Source organism: Mobula birostris, chromosome 6 (genome assembly GCF_030028105.1).
Source record: "Mobula birostris isolate sMobBir1 chromosome 6, sMobBir1.hap1, whole genome shotgun sequence".
NCBI lineage: Eukaryota > Metazoa > Chordata > Chondrichthyes > Myliobatiformes > Myliobatidae > Mobula > Mobula birostris.
This window is the reverse complement of record NC_092375.1, coordinates 121208701-121225374: the sequence shown is the minus strand read 5'-3', so window position 1 is coordinate 121225374 and position 16674 is coordinate 121208701. Positions and strand designations below refer to the sequence as shown.

The following is a 16674-nucleotide window of genomic DNA, read 5'->3' as shown; positions in this document are numbered from 1 at the left end:
TCAGGCCTTGACTTACAGATTTCCAATCAACCTACGGACTTCCATCTTCAGTGTGGCCCCAGGATTCACTGACGACAATAACTGAAGACATCAAACACCAGACCCACTGATGACAGGACCCCAAAATCTAGGCCTTGGATTCTATCCTCAACAATTTGCTTGGTGGTGGGTGGGGTGGGAGAGGAGTCACTGGCCCTTGTGCCTTCTGCCTGCGCAAAATTTTGACCTTGGAACCCACTAACAACTCACTGACCTGGGGGAGAGGTGCACCAACATCTTGTCCTCGCTGTCCTGCTGGCCAAACATCTGACCATGGATGTCCTTCATCACCATCCACAATGCAGCCTTCAAACATGGAATGTGGAGCAAAGGCCTAGACTCTGGCCTGACCTCTAATTTCCCCACAACCCTGTCCCTAAACCTGACTCCTAACTCCCCTTTCTGTCCCCAAAACCATCCCTATCAACCTAAAAAACAATTTAGTTTTGAAGAACATTTGAAAAATAGCCCACAGGACGAGAGAGTGGGACCGTAAGACCATAAAACCATACAATCTAGGAACAAAATTAGGCCATTTGGTCCATCGAGTCAGCTCCACCATTTCATGATGGCTGATCCAATTTTCTTCTCAGCCCCAATCTCCTGCCTTCTCCCTGCATCCCTTCATGCTCTGCCCAATCAAGAATCTATCAACCTGTCTGAAATAGAGATAAAGACTTGGCTTCCACAGATGCGTGTGCAAAGAATTCCACGGATTCACCACTCTCTGGCTAAAGAAATTCCTCCTCATCTCTGTTCTAAAAGGATACCCCTCTATTCTGAGCCTGTGTCCTCTGGTCCTAGACTCTCCCACCATAGGAAACATCTACTCGATAGATTTCACCTTTCACCATTTGATAAATTTCAATGAGGTGACCCTTCATTCTTCTGAATTCTAGTGAATACAGGCCCAGGGCCATCAAACGCTCTTTATTTGACAAGCCATTCAGTCCTGGAAATGCCCCAGTGCGACGACTTTTCCACTTTAAAAACTCTCCGGGCAAGGTTTTCTGTCATCGTTGGACATGATGGACAACCACCACCACATACAAGTGTGTTTGAAGTTGCAGAGGAGAGGGTATAGGATCAAGGATCAAAGATGATCTTTATTCATCATATAGATTTACATGTGTCAGGAATTTGCTGTGGTGTGTTGGTTAGGGAGTGACATGTAACAAAAACAACAACATTCAACAATTATAAAGAATAGAGAATTACATAAAAATAAACTTAGTGGTTAAAATATGGAATAAGTATGCATAAATAAATAAATAAATACCTGCATGTATTTTCAACGTAAACAGCTTTATAACAGTGGTGTAATAGATAGAGGGGTAGGGTTGGGCTAATGAGAATGGTTGGTCAGATTAACTGCCTGGGGGGAAGAAATTTGTAAAATGGTGTGAAGTTTTTGTTTTAGTAACCCTTCAGAGTCTCCCAAAAGTTTGGAAAAGGAGGTTTGTCTGGTGGGTAATGTCCGCATTAGAGTTGCACGGGACAGAAAAATGCCCTTTGGATCATCATATATATTGAAGCTAATCCCATCTCCCACCACTTGGTTCACACATCTTTAAAATCTTTTTATCCATTTACTTGACCATCAAATGTACCTTCCTCATCCATTTGATCTGTCAGCTCATTCCATCGACTGTGTAAAGAAGTTGTCCATTGAGTTCTTAAGAATGAAGATCAGAATCAGGTTTAATATCACCAATGTAAGTCATGAAATTTGTTGTTTTGTAACAACAGTACATTGCAATACATAAAAGATATTACTGTCTAATTTACAATAAGTAAATAAAAATTATACAAATAGAGCAAAAATAGTGAGGTAGTGTTCATGGGTTCGTTGCCCATTCCGGGGTCAGATGGCGGAGGGGAAGAAGCTGTTGCTGAAATGTTGAGTGTGTGTCTTGCAGTTCCTGTACCTCCTCCCTGATGGTAGCAATGAGAAGAGTGCATGTCCTGGTTAGTGTTCTTAATGATGGATGCCACCTTTCTTATTAAACCATTCACCTCCCATCTTAAACCTATGCCATCTAGTTTTCGATCATCAGCTTTGGAAAACTGATGGCTCACATTATCTATGCCCCTCATGTTTTCATACAACTCTTTATGATGTGCATCAACACTTCCAGAGCTGCCTACAATGCAGAACCATATTAAACCCCTTAAAAGGCATCCGTTAGTCTTGCGAGACCATGGATCTGCACCTGAAAAGTCTTCACTCTCCAGGGCGCAGGCCTGGGCAAGGTTGTATGGAAGACCGGCTGTTGCCCATGCTGCAAGTCTCTCCTCTCCACAACACCGATGTTGTCCAAGGGAAGGGCAAGGGCTGATACAGCTTGGCACCAGTGTCGTCGCAGAGCACTGTGTGGTTAAGTGCCTTGCTGAAGGACACAACATGCTGCCTCGGCTGGGGCTTGAACTCACGGCCTTCAGATGGCTAGTCGAATGCCTTAACCACTTGGCCACGTGCCCAATAACCCCTTAGAGAAATCCATATATTACAGCTACCATCATCCCCTTATCAAACTTCCTCATCAACAATAATAATAATAATAACTATTTATAGAGCACTTTTCATACAAATGATGGGGTTAAAGTACAGATGAGTTTGAGTACAGAGAGGAAATTAGGAACCTGGTGGCATGGTGCAAAGACAATAACCTATCCCTCAACGTCAGCAAGATGAAGGAATTGGTTGTTGACTTCAGAAGGAGTACAGACTGCACGACCCAATTTACATTGGTGGTGCGCAAGTGGAACAGGTCAAAAGCTTTAAGTTCCTCATGGTCAATATCACAAATGACCTGACTTGGTCCAACCAAGCAGAGTCCACTGCCAAGGCGGCCCACCAGTGCCTTTACTTCCTGAGAAAACTAAAGAAATTTGGCCTGTCCCCTAAAACCCTCACTAATTTTTATAGATGCACCGTAGAAAGCATTCTTCTAGGGTGCATCACAACCTGGTATGGAAGTTGTCCTGTCCAAGACCGAAAGAAGCTGCAGAAGATCGTGAACACGGCGCAGCACATCACACAAACCAATCTTCCGTCCTTGGACTCACTTTACACCGCACGCTGTCGGTGCAGTGCTGCCAGGATAATCAAGGACACGACACACCCAGCCAACACACTTTTCATCCCTCTTCCCTCCGGGAGAAGGCTCAGGAGCTTTGAGACTCATACAGCCAGATTTGGGAACAGCTTCTTTCCAACTGTGATAAGACTGCTGAACGGATCCTGACCCGGATCTGGGCCGTACCCTCCAACTATCCGGACCTGCCTCTCGGATTTTTGGACTACGTTACTTTCCATTTTTCTATTTTCTGTCTATGATTAACAATTTAATTTTTTAATCTTTACTAATTTTTACTATTTTTAATATTTTAAATATTTAATATTTGTAATCCAGGGAGTGGGAAGTGCAGAACAAATATTGCTGTGATGATTGTACGTTCTAGTATCAATTGTTTGGCAACAATAAAGTATAAAGTACTTTACAATGGGACAAAAGTACAAACATGAAAATAAAATAAAATTAAAATAAACATGAAAAAAAAGACAAAAAGATGTTAGCTAAAAGCAAGGTTAAATAAATATACTTTGAGCAATTCATCGAAAATCACAAGCAAGTTTATAAGAGATCTCTCACATATAAAACCATTTTGGCTACCCCAATCAAATCTTGTCTTTCTAAATGTAAGTATATCTTATTAATTAGAATGTTTTCCAGCATCTTAGCTGCCACAGACATTGGATAAGCCAGTCTATAAGTACCAGGTCTATCCTTGCAGCCCTTAAATAAAGGCACAACATTTCAGTCTTCCAACGTCTCACTGGAGGATAGTGATGGTGATAGTGATAGTGATGGCAGGATACTTGGCAGTGTGGAGGAGCAGCGGGATCTGGGGGTACATGTCCACAGATCCCTGAAAGTTGCCTCACAGGTGGATAGGGTAGTTGAGAAAGCTTATGGGGTGTTAGTTTTCATAAGTCGAGGGATAGAGTTTAAGAGTTGTGAGATAATGATGCAGCTCTATAACTCTGGTTAGGCCACACTTGGAGTACTGTGTCCAGTTCTGGCCGCCTCACTATAGGAAGGATGTGGAAGCATTGGAAAGGGTACAGAGGAGATTTACCAGGATGCTGCCTGGTTTAGAGAGTATGCATTATGATCAGAGATTAAGGGAGCTAGGGCTTTACTCTTTGGAGAGAAGGAGGATGAAAGGAGACATGATAGAAGTATACAAGATATTAAGAGGAATAGATAGAGTGGACAGCCAGCGCCTCTTCCCCAGGGCACCACTGCTCAATACAAGAGGAGATGGCTTTAAGGTAAGGAGTGGGAAATTCAAAGGGGATATAAGAGGAAGGTTCTTTACTCAGAAAGTGGTTGGTGCGTGGAATGCACTGCCTGAGTCAGTGGTGGAAGCAGATACACTAGTGAGTTTAAGAGACTACTAGACAGGTATATGGAGGAATTTAAGGTGGAGGGTTATATGGGAGGGTGTAAGGGTTGGCACAACATTGTGGGCCAAAGGGCTGTACTGTGCTGTACTATTCTATGTTCTAGGATGACGTGCAAAAGGGTAGCTGGGACCCAAAGAGAAGTATTTCATCCCCTTGAGATATGCAAAGTGGAGGAAGGAATATGGGGCACTACTAAAGCAAAACTAAAAAGTCACAGAATATCATACAGCGAATGCAAGGTGCCTACACAAAGTTCATCACATACTCCCTCGAATTCGCCCATGAAATCAGAGTGTATACAGATAATCCAAACCCAGAAACAAGATTTCTCACCAAAATACCTGCTGCAGGGTTTCCAACTACTCTGCATCACCTTTGCCAACTCTGCAGAGTGACTGAAAACATTTTATTTTATAAAAGGAGAAAAAAAAATCAATTGCATTGGCTGACTCTTAAACATTCTTACTAGATCAGGTACAAAGCAAACCTCTGGCATGGGTTCAACTTAGCCTAATCTCGACATTTAGTAGGTTAGATGCAGTACTGAGATTTATGGCTACTATACGCAAGTTGAAGGTTAATGAGCACAAGGTAACCAAAGCTATGGACATGGTACCAAGATAATGATCATCTTGACATAACAATGTGTAAAAGGTCCAAGGGGCTAATTGGGTTCCTTCAGTTCCTATCTTCCTATACATCCCTCCAGACGGCCATGACAGGTACAATTCCACAAATGCTCAGAGCCCTTTGCTTCCCCAGGCAGTGCACTTCCATGACCGGCCCAAGGGGGTTGCTGAAAACATTCAAAGCCAACAAGTTCGTTACCCCAAACCATTTTAGAACACGTCTGGTCAGTGGGAGTCATTGGCTCAGTGAAACCAAAGGCTGCTCCATTTAACTGGACACGATTGCTGAACCTGAATACACGTTTACAATAATGAAGATAGCCACAGAAATGGTTTCCGCTCGTGAGCAAGGCCAAACCAAGGATTGTGAGTATGATCATACAAATAGGGCATTCACAGGTAACCTGTTTAACCAAAGAATGGTGAGAATATGGAACTAACTGGGATGCTGAAAATTATATAAACTCAGAGACCACTTTATTAGGTACACCTGTACAGAGAACGTTGTGAAAAACAAACAAAAAAAGATCCAATGAGGTCTGTAGGCAAAAAGGCCTTGTAGTGAGAGAGGTCAGAGGAGAATGGCCAGACTTATTCAAGCTGACAGGAAGGTAACAGTAGTTCAAATCACCACATTACAACAGTGGTCAGCATCTCTGAATACACAACACATCGGACCTTGAAGTGGATGGGCTACAGCAGTAGAAGACCATGACTCAGTGGCCAGTTTATTAGGTACAGGAGGAACCTAATATGTTCATATAATTTGAAAAACTTGATTTCTTGCATCATCCTTGCAAGTTTTAGCAACACTCTTTCAGAACCTCTGTATCCTTTTTATCTGATCCAGCTGAAGCAAGCAAAACTTTCTCCTCTTCAAATCCCTTTTTGAAAATAAGGGGGGAAAAGCCAATCTGCCTGACCTGCTGGGTTCCTTCAGCATTGTGTGTGTGTTCCTTTGGATTTCCAGCATCCATAGAATTCTTTGTGATTAAAATCTGGGACAGCATTATTAGCCTGTATTGTTACTTCTGGTAATTTGCATTTTTGCACTTTGTTTCTCTCCGATTTATCATTCCGTGCCATATTGCGGCGTTGTGACAACTACCTTTCCCTCATTATCTACAAAAGAACTGGTCATTGACTTCAGAAAGGAGGACAGAGCACATGCTCCCGTCTACATCAATGTGTTGCCGTTGAGAGGAATGAAGGCTTCAAGTTCCTAGGTGTGAACATCACCAACTGCCTATTCTACTCAAGTTAGGGTCAATATAGCTCAGCAATGCCTCTACTTCCTCAGGAGGCTAAAGAAATTCAGTGTGTCCCCAACAACCTGATAATAACAGCTTGCTGAGGCAACTGCTCTGCGCAAAACTGCAGAGAGTTTGTGGACACAGCTCAGCACATCACATCACAGGAACCAGTCTCCCCTCCATAAACTCCGTCTCTGCTTCGCACTGCTTCAGTAAGGCAGCCTGCATAATCAGAGACGCCACCCACCCCAGACATTCTCTTCTCCCTTCTTAAATTAGACAGAAGATACAAAAAGCCTAAAAGCACTTACCAAGAGACTCACGGACAGCTTCTATCCCATTATCAGACTCTTAAATGGATCTCTTGTATGATAAGATGGACGCTTGGCCTCCATCTACCTTGATCTACCTCGTTATGATCTTGCACTTTATCGTTTACCTGCACTGCACTTTTTTGGTAGCTTTTACACTTTATTCTGCATAGTTATTGTTTTACCTTATTCTAACTCTATGCATTGTGTAATGATTTGATCTGTAGAAACAAAATGCAAGACAAGCTTTTCACTATGTCTTGGTACATATGACAATAATAATAACCAACAGTAATACCAATATGGCCCTCCATTATCATAGTCATACTTTATTGATTCCGGGGGAAATTGGTTTTCGTTACAGTTGCACCATAAATAATAAATAGTAATAGAACCATAAATAGTTAAATAGTAGTATGTAAATTATGCCAGTAAATTATGAAATAAGTCCAGGACCAGCCTATCGGCACAGGGTGACTGACCCTCCAGGGGAGCAGTTGTAAAGTTTGATGGCCACAGGCAGGAATGACTTCCTATGACGCTCTGTGCTGCATCTTGGAGGAATGAGTCTCTGGCTGAATGTACTCCTGTGCCCACCCAGTACATTATGTAGTGGATGGGAGACATTGACCAAGACGGCATTCAACTTAGACAGCATCCTCTTTTCAGACACCACCGTGAGAGAGTCCAGTTCCAACCCCACAACATCACTGGCCTTACGAATAAGTTTGTTGATTCTGTTGGTGTCTGCTACCCTCAGCCTGCTGTCCCAGCACACAACAGCAAACATGATAGCACTGGCCACCACAGACTCGTAGAACATCCTCAGCATCTTCCGGCGGATGTTAAAGGACCTCAGTCTCCTCAGGAAATAGAGACGGCTCTGACCCTTCTTGTAGACAGCCTCAGTGTTCTTTGGCCAGTCCAGTTTATTGTCAATTCGTATCCCCAGGTATTTGTAATCCTCCACCATGTCCACACTGACCCCCTGGATGGAAACAGGGGTCACTGGTACCTTAGCTCTCCTCAGGTCTACCATCAGCTCCTTAGTCTTTTTCACATTAAGCTGCAGATAATTCTGCTCACACTATGTGACAAAGTTTCCTACCGTAGCCCTGTACTCAACCTCATCTCCCTTGCTGATGCATCCAACTATGGCAGAGTCATCCGAAAACTTCTGAAAGTGACAAGACTCTGTGCAGTAGTTGAAGTCCGAGGTGTAAATGGTGAAGAGAAAGGGAGACAAGACAGTCCCCTGTCATTCCAAACGTTAGTAACATAATCATGGTTTTAAATTATTTGCCAAATGCATTTATTCTGTAAGTTTACTGATTGCTGAAGTATTTACAATTCACTACCCCTACAACCATCACAACGCCGAGGCATTTGCAAAGTTATGTACTTTTTACTCCTAGTTGCATATCTCTACACTGATCTTTGCGACAGCAATTCTCCACCTATGCCACTCAACTCCCCTATTCTCCGCTAACCTGACCTACAGCCAACAAGCTTTTCATTCTGCTACTTGACCAGTGACTGCGTGTACCCTTCCAGTTTATTCATTAGTCGACTATCAAAGGCCTTTAGGAAGTCCAGATAAATTGCAACTACGAAGTTATCCTTATCTACCCTTACTTTCTCATCCTTACAAATAATTCAACAAGTTTAGACAAGACATTCTCCCTTGAAGGTGCACTGTTATTATTTGTTCTCTAGTTTCCACTTTTAATGTGATTCCATAACTTTCCCAGCGTTAATGTCTCAATTTAACTGTTCTCTATAGAGCCTCAAGACCTTCATGCACTCTCTGAATCATTACCACTGACATACGTCATGAATTTTTTTTGTTTTGTAGTAGCGGTACTGTGCAAGACATAAAAATAAGTAACACACGTGATTCTGGAGATGGAACAACTCTGCAGTCAAGCAGCATCTACGGAGATGAATAAACATTGGACATTTTCGGCCAAGTTACTTCATCAGGACTGGAGAGGAAGGGGTAGAAACTAGAATAAGGTCGGGGAGGGGAAAGAGTACAAGCTGGCAGGTCATAGGTGAAGCCAGGTGAGGCAGAAGGTGAATGGGTGAATGGGGGACAGGGGAATACGTAAAAAGCTGGGAGGTGATAGGTGGAAGAGGGAAAGAGATGAAGAAGGAGAGGACAATGGACCATGGGGGAAAGGAAATGAGGAAGGATACCAGAGGGAGGTGATGGGCAGATGACAAGAAGGGAATAGAGGGGTGCCAGAATGGGGAATGGATAAAGAGAGAAGGGGGAGAAGTGAGAAATTACCAGAAGTTATCAAAGATCAGTGATCAATTCATTAGGTTGGAGGCTACCCAGATAGACTGAGGTGTTGCTCCTCCAACTTGAGTGTGGCATCATCATGGCAGTAGAAGAGGCCAAGCACCAACCATCAGAATGGAAATGGGAAGTCAAACCAAAACTGGGGGCACCTGGAAATCCCACCTTATGGGGCAGATGGAGCCAGGGTGCTCAACTAAAAGTCACAAAGTATTACTATTTATTGGGATATAACATGGAATAGGCTCTTCCAGCCTTTTGAGCCGTGCCGCCCAGCAATCCCCAGATTTAATCCTAGCCTAATCATGGCACAATTTACAATGGCCAATTAACCTACCAACTGGCATGTCTTTGGACAGTGGGAGGAAACCAGGGCACCCAGAGGAAACCCACACATCACGGGGAGAACATACAAAACTCCTTACCGGCAGCAGCTACAATAAATGAACAGTGAAAAAGAGGGAGAACAAAGTGTTCTTGAACAGTGCAGAACAGAGTAGGCCATCCTGCTCCAGCACCTCCTCCCTGATAGTAGCAATGTACCATACTCAACTTGTCCAAGACAATACTTCTGTAATCTCAAGCTTCCAAACTATGATTCCTCCATCTCCAACCACAATCGTCTCTCTAAAGTCTATCGCTGACTCCCAGATCTTGGATATCTGAATTCTTCAATTTTATTTTCGTCTCTGACACAGCAGCAAAGGGACTCTCAGAAATTCACAAGTGATATCCTATGTGTAACTGCAAGGGACAGAAACCATTCTGCCTCACCTTTCTCAACCTTTGCAGATCACATTGTCATCACTGCCTTTGCAACATCATCTGGTTTATTTGACCACATTTAACTGATAATTCCTTTTTGTCCAGATGTGGCCACAGAATTACCAAAGATCTTGTTTGTCACCTCCCCATTATCACCTCTGCAGCTCCAATGGAAATGTCATTCTCTCACACACTTTTAATTTACATCTTGCCCACCAGTATCATTATCCAAATGTGTTGGTTCCCACAGGTATGCTAATACCCACCATTAATTAATGAGCAATTCTCTACACCTCTGCAACGTCTACCAGGAGTCAGTTATACAGCACAGAAAAGGGCCCTTTGGTCCAACTCGTCCACATCAACCAAATTATCTACCCAAGCTAAAACTACCTGCCTGCATTTGGCCCATATCATTCTGAACCTCCCTATAACCATGTACCTGTCTAAATGCCCTTTAAGTGTTACACTGTCAAATGACTTGTCCCAACTGGGTGCATCCTCACTACAGGTTCTTAACCCTATCCCGTTCCCTGCCATCTGATCCTAAACCATGTTATTTCCAAACTTGGTGTGGTATTTGGCTCCAAGATCACATTTCAGGCAGACTTTGTAAGATTACACATTCCCACCTTCCACCTTTCTAACATTGCTCAATTTCATTGTGCTTTGGCTCATCTGCTACTGAAACCTACATCCATACCTCATCACTGCCAACAATGCCAATAACCCAGAACAGACCCATGAACTGGTACAATTAAGGAAGCAGCTTGGCCCAACACGCCTGGTGAAAAGAAGAGCTACCCAGTCTAATCCCACGCTCCATATCCCTCCAGGTTCTTCAAGCACTCATCCAAGTAGTATTTCATGTTTTTCCCTCTACCACCCTTTCAAGCACAGTTTCAGGCCACTACTCAACTGGGGAAAAAAAAGTTTTTCCCTTGTCATCTCTAATCCCACTACCTAACATTTAAGATCTTTCCTTATAAACTATAATCACATAGGTCCTATCAACTTACTCCAGTCTGGGCTCTTCAATAGTATTTTTCTCTCTGTCTTCCCTTATATTCCATTAACCTCTTTTGTACCAAAGGCAACAAGCCCAATCTATCAAATATTAGTTATACAGTATAGAAACAAACCCTTCAGCCCAACTCATCTATGCCAACCAAGTGACCTATCTGGGCTAAGTCCCAGCTGCCTGTATTGACAACATCCCTCTAAAATTTTAGTGGCACCAGTCTACCAACCATCAAGGACCTATTTATATATAGAAAGGCGCTGGATAAAGGCCGGCAATATCGTGAAGGGTCCCACCCAGCCTGCTTATGGACTGTCTGTCCCACTCCCATCGGAGAAGAGGCTACACAGCATCCACACCAGGCCCATTACACCCAAAAACAGTTACTTTCCCCCAAGCCGACAGGCTGATCAACACCTCCACCCATTAACCATCCCACCACCACTACGTACATTAGCATCATTTTATGTGCATACAATCAGTATAGGTATAGAATAGTTACTTGTACATTGTGTTTTATAGGATTGCTTTAATTTTTTTTCTAAATCGTGTACATGCTTGTTTTTATGCTGCATCAGATTCAGAACAATCAGTTCATTCCCATTTACAATTGTGTACTGAACAATGACAACAAACCATCTTTTAAGTTTCCTATCCACGTGCCTGATAAGCATAGCAGAAACACTGTAATTGTGACTGCCTCTACCACTTCCTTTGGCAGTTCCCTTGAACCCAGAATCCTTATTTTGATTCACTGAAGGGTTAAGACCCTTTAAGCTGGGAGAGTAGGCCCCCAGTGAAAACACTAGTTCCACATGGTCTGATAACCTTTCCCCATCTCCACTACATTTTCCCAGTCCCAGAGCATCACCACCCCTCCCTCCACAGATGTGCCTATGCCAACCAAGGTGCTCACTAAGCTAGTCCCACTTGCCGGCGTCTGGCCCATAACCTCTCCTATCCATGTATTTACCTGCAGTGCACTTTCAGTATAACGGTAGCATTAAATCCTGCATCGTTTCCTTCGTACTTCATTTTTATTCGGAGTAACAGCCCAACAAAGCCGTGTATCCCAGCAACCCACCTATTTAATACCAGTCTAATCACAGGGCAATTTACAATGAGCCTACTATCGCAGTAACGGGGAGAAGATACAAACTTATGCAGGGCGTGATCTGTCTGGATGACATGCCATTAAAAGCTTTTCATTGGATTTGGCATACGTGACAATAATAATCCAACACCCAAATCAGTGGGTGGTAGCTGCCCCAGCTCTGCAGGTGCAGCAGAGTTTTATAGCGGGGGAGCTGGTCAGAGGTAACGACTCACGTGACCAATGGCCGGCCCGTGATGCCCTCCCCTGACCGGCGTGACACCGACTCCTCGGCGTCCTACGTGAATGTGGTTGCAACCAATTGGTCGGCAGCCCTCAATGACCCGTCCGCCCCTTCCCCCTGCCTGGAGCGGCGCCAGCCAGCGGTATCGGCAGTGCAACGGGATGGTCAGCTGCGGCCTGCCCGGTTACCATGGAGCTCGAGCCGGGCCGTCTCATTCGCCGCAGTGAGCAACTGCAGCACACTGCGCCCCAACTAGCCAATAGCGGGGGCGACGTCCACCGCGCAATGACGTCACGCGAACGATGACGCCAGACACCTTCACCGCCTCTTCAATCCGCCACTAAAAATAAAAGCGAGCTGATTGGCTATTGCTTGTCCCGGCGTGAGACCCGCCCCAACCACATGCCCCGCCCTCTGCCACCAGTCTCCGTTGATGCGACCTGACCTGCTGAGCTCTTTCAGCGCTGCTCTGGATTGCCAGCACAATCTCTTGTGTTTTACCATTTCCCTCCTTCACAGATGCAAGAGATTCTGCAGATGCTGGCAGTCCAGAGTAACGCACAAGGAGGGGAATAAACAGCCGTCGTTTGGGGCCCAGACCCTTCATTAGGACTGATGTTCCCCCTCACCACCAGATATTGCGCCCTTACGTCCTGCTTAATGCCCTTCCTCCTCCACAGACTGACCGCTACACCACTCAGTCCTAGCACCTTCTCGTCCCCACCCTCCTGCTCTCAGCAGTTTCTGCCCCTCCACCGTCTGGCTGAACTCGATGTCCCGTTTCTACCCTCCTGTCCCCGACCTCCTCTTGCGCATCAGCCCTCCTACCCACCCATCCTGAGTGCTACCCTTCTGCATCACCCCACTCCCATTTAGCTGCCGTCCTTCCTCCCCCTCTCCCGCTGCTGCTTCTCACTTCCCTCTTTTATCATTGAGGGAGCTGGAGTTGAGTCTTGGTCATAGAATCATGGAGTACTGCACCACATAATCAGGGCCTTTGGCTCATTTAGTCCAGGCCAAACTATAACTCTGTCTGGTCCCAGTGGGACTAGCCAATTGTTGCCTTGCTGCTGCTTGCATGTGGGGGGCTTTGGGGTTTAACATTTTAACTGTCATTCTTTGGGGCACTCCTCTGTTCTCATAGATGTCTGTGAAGAAAAAGAATTCAAAAGAATGTTCCATACATTTCCCCGACATTAAGTGCACCTATTGACCCACAGTATGACCATAGCGCTCTATACCTCTTCCATGTGTGTATTTATTCAAACTTGTTTTAAGTATTGCCATCAGACCCACATCCACTGGCAGCTCGTTCCACAATCTCACCACCCTAAGTGAAGTACCTCTCATGTTCTCCTTAAACATTTCACCTTTCACCTTAACCCATGACCTCTAGTTCTCATCTCACCCTCCCTCAGTGGAAAAAGCCTGCCTGCATTTACCCTATCTATACCTCTGAATTCTGTACACCTATCAAATCTCCCCTCTTTGCTTAAATCTTGTTCAGTAACATGCAGCACAGCTACCGGCGGTTGCTTCAAAGGGCAGGGCAGATGGAAATAGAAGCTGGAACTGAGAGACTGCTACATTGTAAAGGATGCCATCCTTCAGGGGAGATGTTTAAGCGATTCCCTGCCCAAACACACAGCCATTTCAAAACAGAATGAAGACATTATCCAAACAGCTCCGGCCAACATTTTGTCCATCACCAGCATCCTGTAAACAAGGTGACCTGATCATTGTCACATTGCTGTTTGTGGGACTGTGCCATTCAAACCAGCTTTTTATGTTTCCTACATTACAATAGTGGCTGCAGCTCAAAAATACACTTGCACACCATGTTAATGCAAATATCTAATCAGCCAATCATGTGGCAGCAACCCAATATATAAAAGCATGCAGACATGGTCCAGAGGTTCAGTTGTTGTTCAGACCAAACATCAGAATGGGAAAGTAATGTGATCTGTGTGATTTTGACCATGGAATGATTGTTGGTGCCAGACAGGGTGGTTTGAGTATCTCAGAAACTGCTGATCCCCTGAGATTTTGACACACAACAGTCTCACGAGTTTATAGAGAATGGTTCTAGAAACAAAATATATGCAGTCAGCGGCAATTCTATGGGCAAAAACACCTTTGTTAATGAGAGAATAGCCAGACTGGTTCAAACTAACAGGAAGGTGTGGTTGTTGGAGGTACTCAAATAACCATGCCCTACAACAGTGGTGTGCAGAACAGCGTCTCTGAAGGCGTAACTTATCAAACCAGGCTACAGCAGCAGAAGACCACGGACATACACTCATTGGCCACTTTATAAGGTACAGGAGGTACCTAATAAAGAGGCCACTGTGTGTACTTCATTGGCTATCAGGCACTTTGTGATGTCCTTGGTGCTTATAAATGGAAGTTTTTTTAAATTTTCAGTATGCAGAATAAGCAAAGTTACTATTAAACAGCGACATCTGCCATCATTATCACAGCCAAATGCCCTTCCTCACTGACCTAGCCTTGGGAGTGTTCCTGCTACTTCCCAATGTAATTCGGCATTACAGAGGTGAAGAGAAACAGAGACACTGGAGGAACGTAGCTGGCCAGGCAGCATCTGTGGAGGGTAATGGCCGGGATGACAGAGATTAAGAAGCTGTCCTAATGCCAGTTGCTTCTATGAATCCAGCTCAAAACCTAAAGAACTAACAACCAATCAAAATCTCAGAAGTTATCACGCCGCAGCATAGGAAGGTCTATGGCATTATGGCTCTTCCTTCACAAGCCTTTGAAAGAGGCTCTCCATCAACACCACCACTCCATTGATAACAGGACAGAAGACATCCTCCTTCAAAAATTTCCCTTTAGAGAAGTATCTATTATCTGCTATTACCCGTGTTCCAGATCACAACTTTCAATTATCTTGATTAATGCCCCATGCACAAAATCCTCCTGCCAACACAATCTCAAGGAAGTCACGCTAGTGTCTTTACTTTCTCAGAAGGTTAATGGGCTTTGACGTGTCACCAAATGCTCTAACAAGCTTCTGCAGATGTACTCTTGAAGGTATCCCGACTGGTTGTGTCATTGTCTAGTACAGCGATTCCAATATGCAGGTGCATAGGAAGTGCTGGGAGAGTGGACTTAGTCCGATATATCACGTGCTCATCCCTCCCCACCATCTACAGGATGTACTGCCCAAAGAAGGCAACATCCAAAGATCCCCACCATCTGAACCACATCAATTCCTTGCAGACTTCACCTGGCAGGAGGTATAGATGCCTGAAGAGAACAAGACATAGGAGCAGAATTAGGCCAATTGGCCCATTGAGTCGGCTCTGCCATTCCAGATTTATTATCCCTCTCAACCTCTAGAACCTATCAACTTACATTCTAAATATACACAATGACTTGGCCTCCACAGCTGTCTGTGGCAATGAATTCCTCAGGTTCATCACTAAAGAAGTTCCTCAAGTCTGTTCTAAAGTGGCTCCCTTGTACTCTGAGACTCCCCCACTATTACAAACGTCCTTGCAGCATCTACTCTATATCTATGCTTTTCAATATTCAATAGGTTTTAATGAGATTACCCCCCCCCCCCGATTCTTCTAAACTCCAGCACGTACAAGCCCAGAGACATCAAATGCTCCTCATACATTAACCCTTTCATTCCTGGAATCATTCTCGTGAACCTCCTCTGGACCCTCTCAAAGCCAGCACATCCTTTCTTAGATAATGGGCCCAAAACTGGTCACAATACTCCAAAAGCGATCTGATCATTGACTTATAAAGCCAGGGCATTACAACTCCGTTTTTATATTCTAGTCTTCTCAAAATGACTGTGAACATTGTATTTGCTTTCCTTACTGCTAACTCAGCCTGCAAGTTAACCTCTAGGGAATCCTGGAACTAGGCCTCCCTTTGGTCTGCACCTCCAATTTCTGAATTCACACCCAAACCACCATGTTCAATAACAGCTAAAGTTGCAAGAGAAGGTTTGTGAACCCTTTGCAATTACCTGGTTTTCTGCATTACTCATAAAATGTGGTCTGATCTTCATCTAGGTCACAATAATAGACAAACACAATCTGCCTAAACTAATAAACACACAAACAATTGTACTTTTTGTGTCTTTATTGAACACATTGTTCGATCATTCACAGTCCAGGCTGGAAAAAATGTGACCCCCTGTATTTAATAACTGGTGGAACTTCCTTTAGCAGCAGTAACCTCCACCAAATGTTTCCTGTAGCTACTGATCAGACTTCCACAAAGAGGAATTTTAGACCATTCCTCCACACAAAACTGTTTTAGTTCATCAATATTTTTGGGATATCTTGCATTAACAGACCTCTTCAGGTCATCTCAATTGGCTTAAGGTCTGTGGACTCTGACTTGGCCATTCCAAAACACAAAATTTCTTCTTTCTAAACCATTCTGTTGTTGATTTACTCTTGTGTTTTGGATAATTGTCCTGTTGGATCATCCAGCTTCTGTTCAGCTACCCTGACATTCTCCAGTAAAATACCTTGATACAATTTTGAATTCATCGTTC

General features: G+C 44.1%; 1 protein-coding gene across 4 annotated transcripts in view; it reads right to left on the bottom strand.

The window, feature by feature from the left end:
* The window catches only part of map3k13 (mitogen-activated protein kinase kinase kinase 13), a 200642-nt gene that overhangs the window by 113238 nt on the left and 70730 nt on the right, over positions 1–16674 (bottom strand). For 3 of the 4 annotated variants that reach the window (XM_072261192.1, XM_072261194.1, XM_072261191.1), the window contains exon 3: positions 1650–1714. The exons of the other annotated variant lie outside the window; for it this stretch is intronic. The gene's annotated coding sequence lies outside the window, so the exon portion shown is untranslated. The remainder of the gene's footprint in view (positions 1–1649; positions 1715–16674) is intronic. 4 annotated transcript variants of the gene reach the window in all.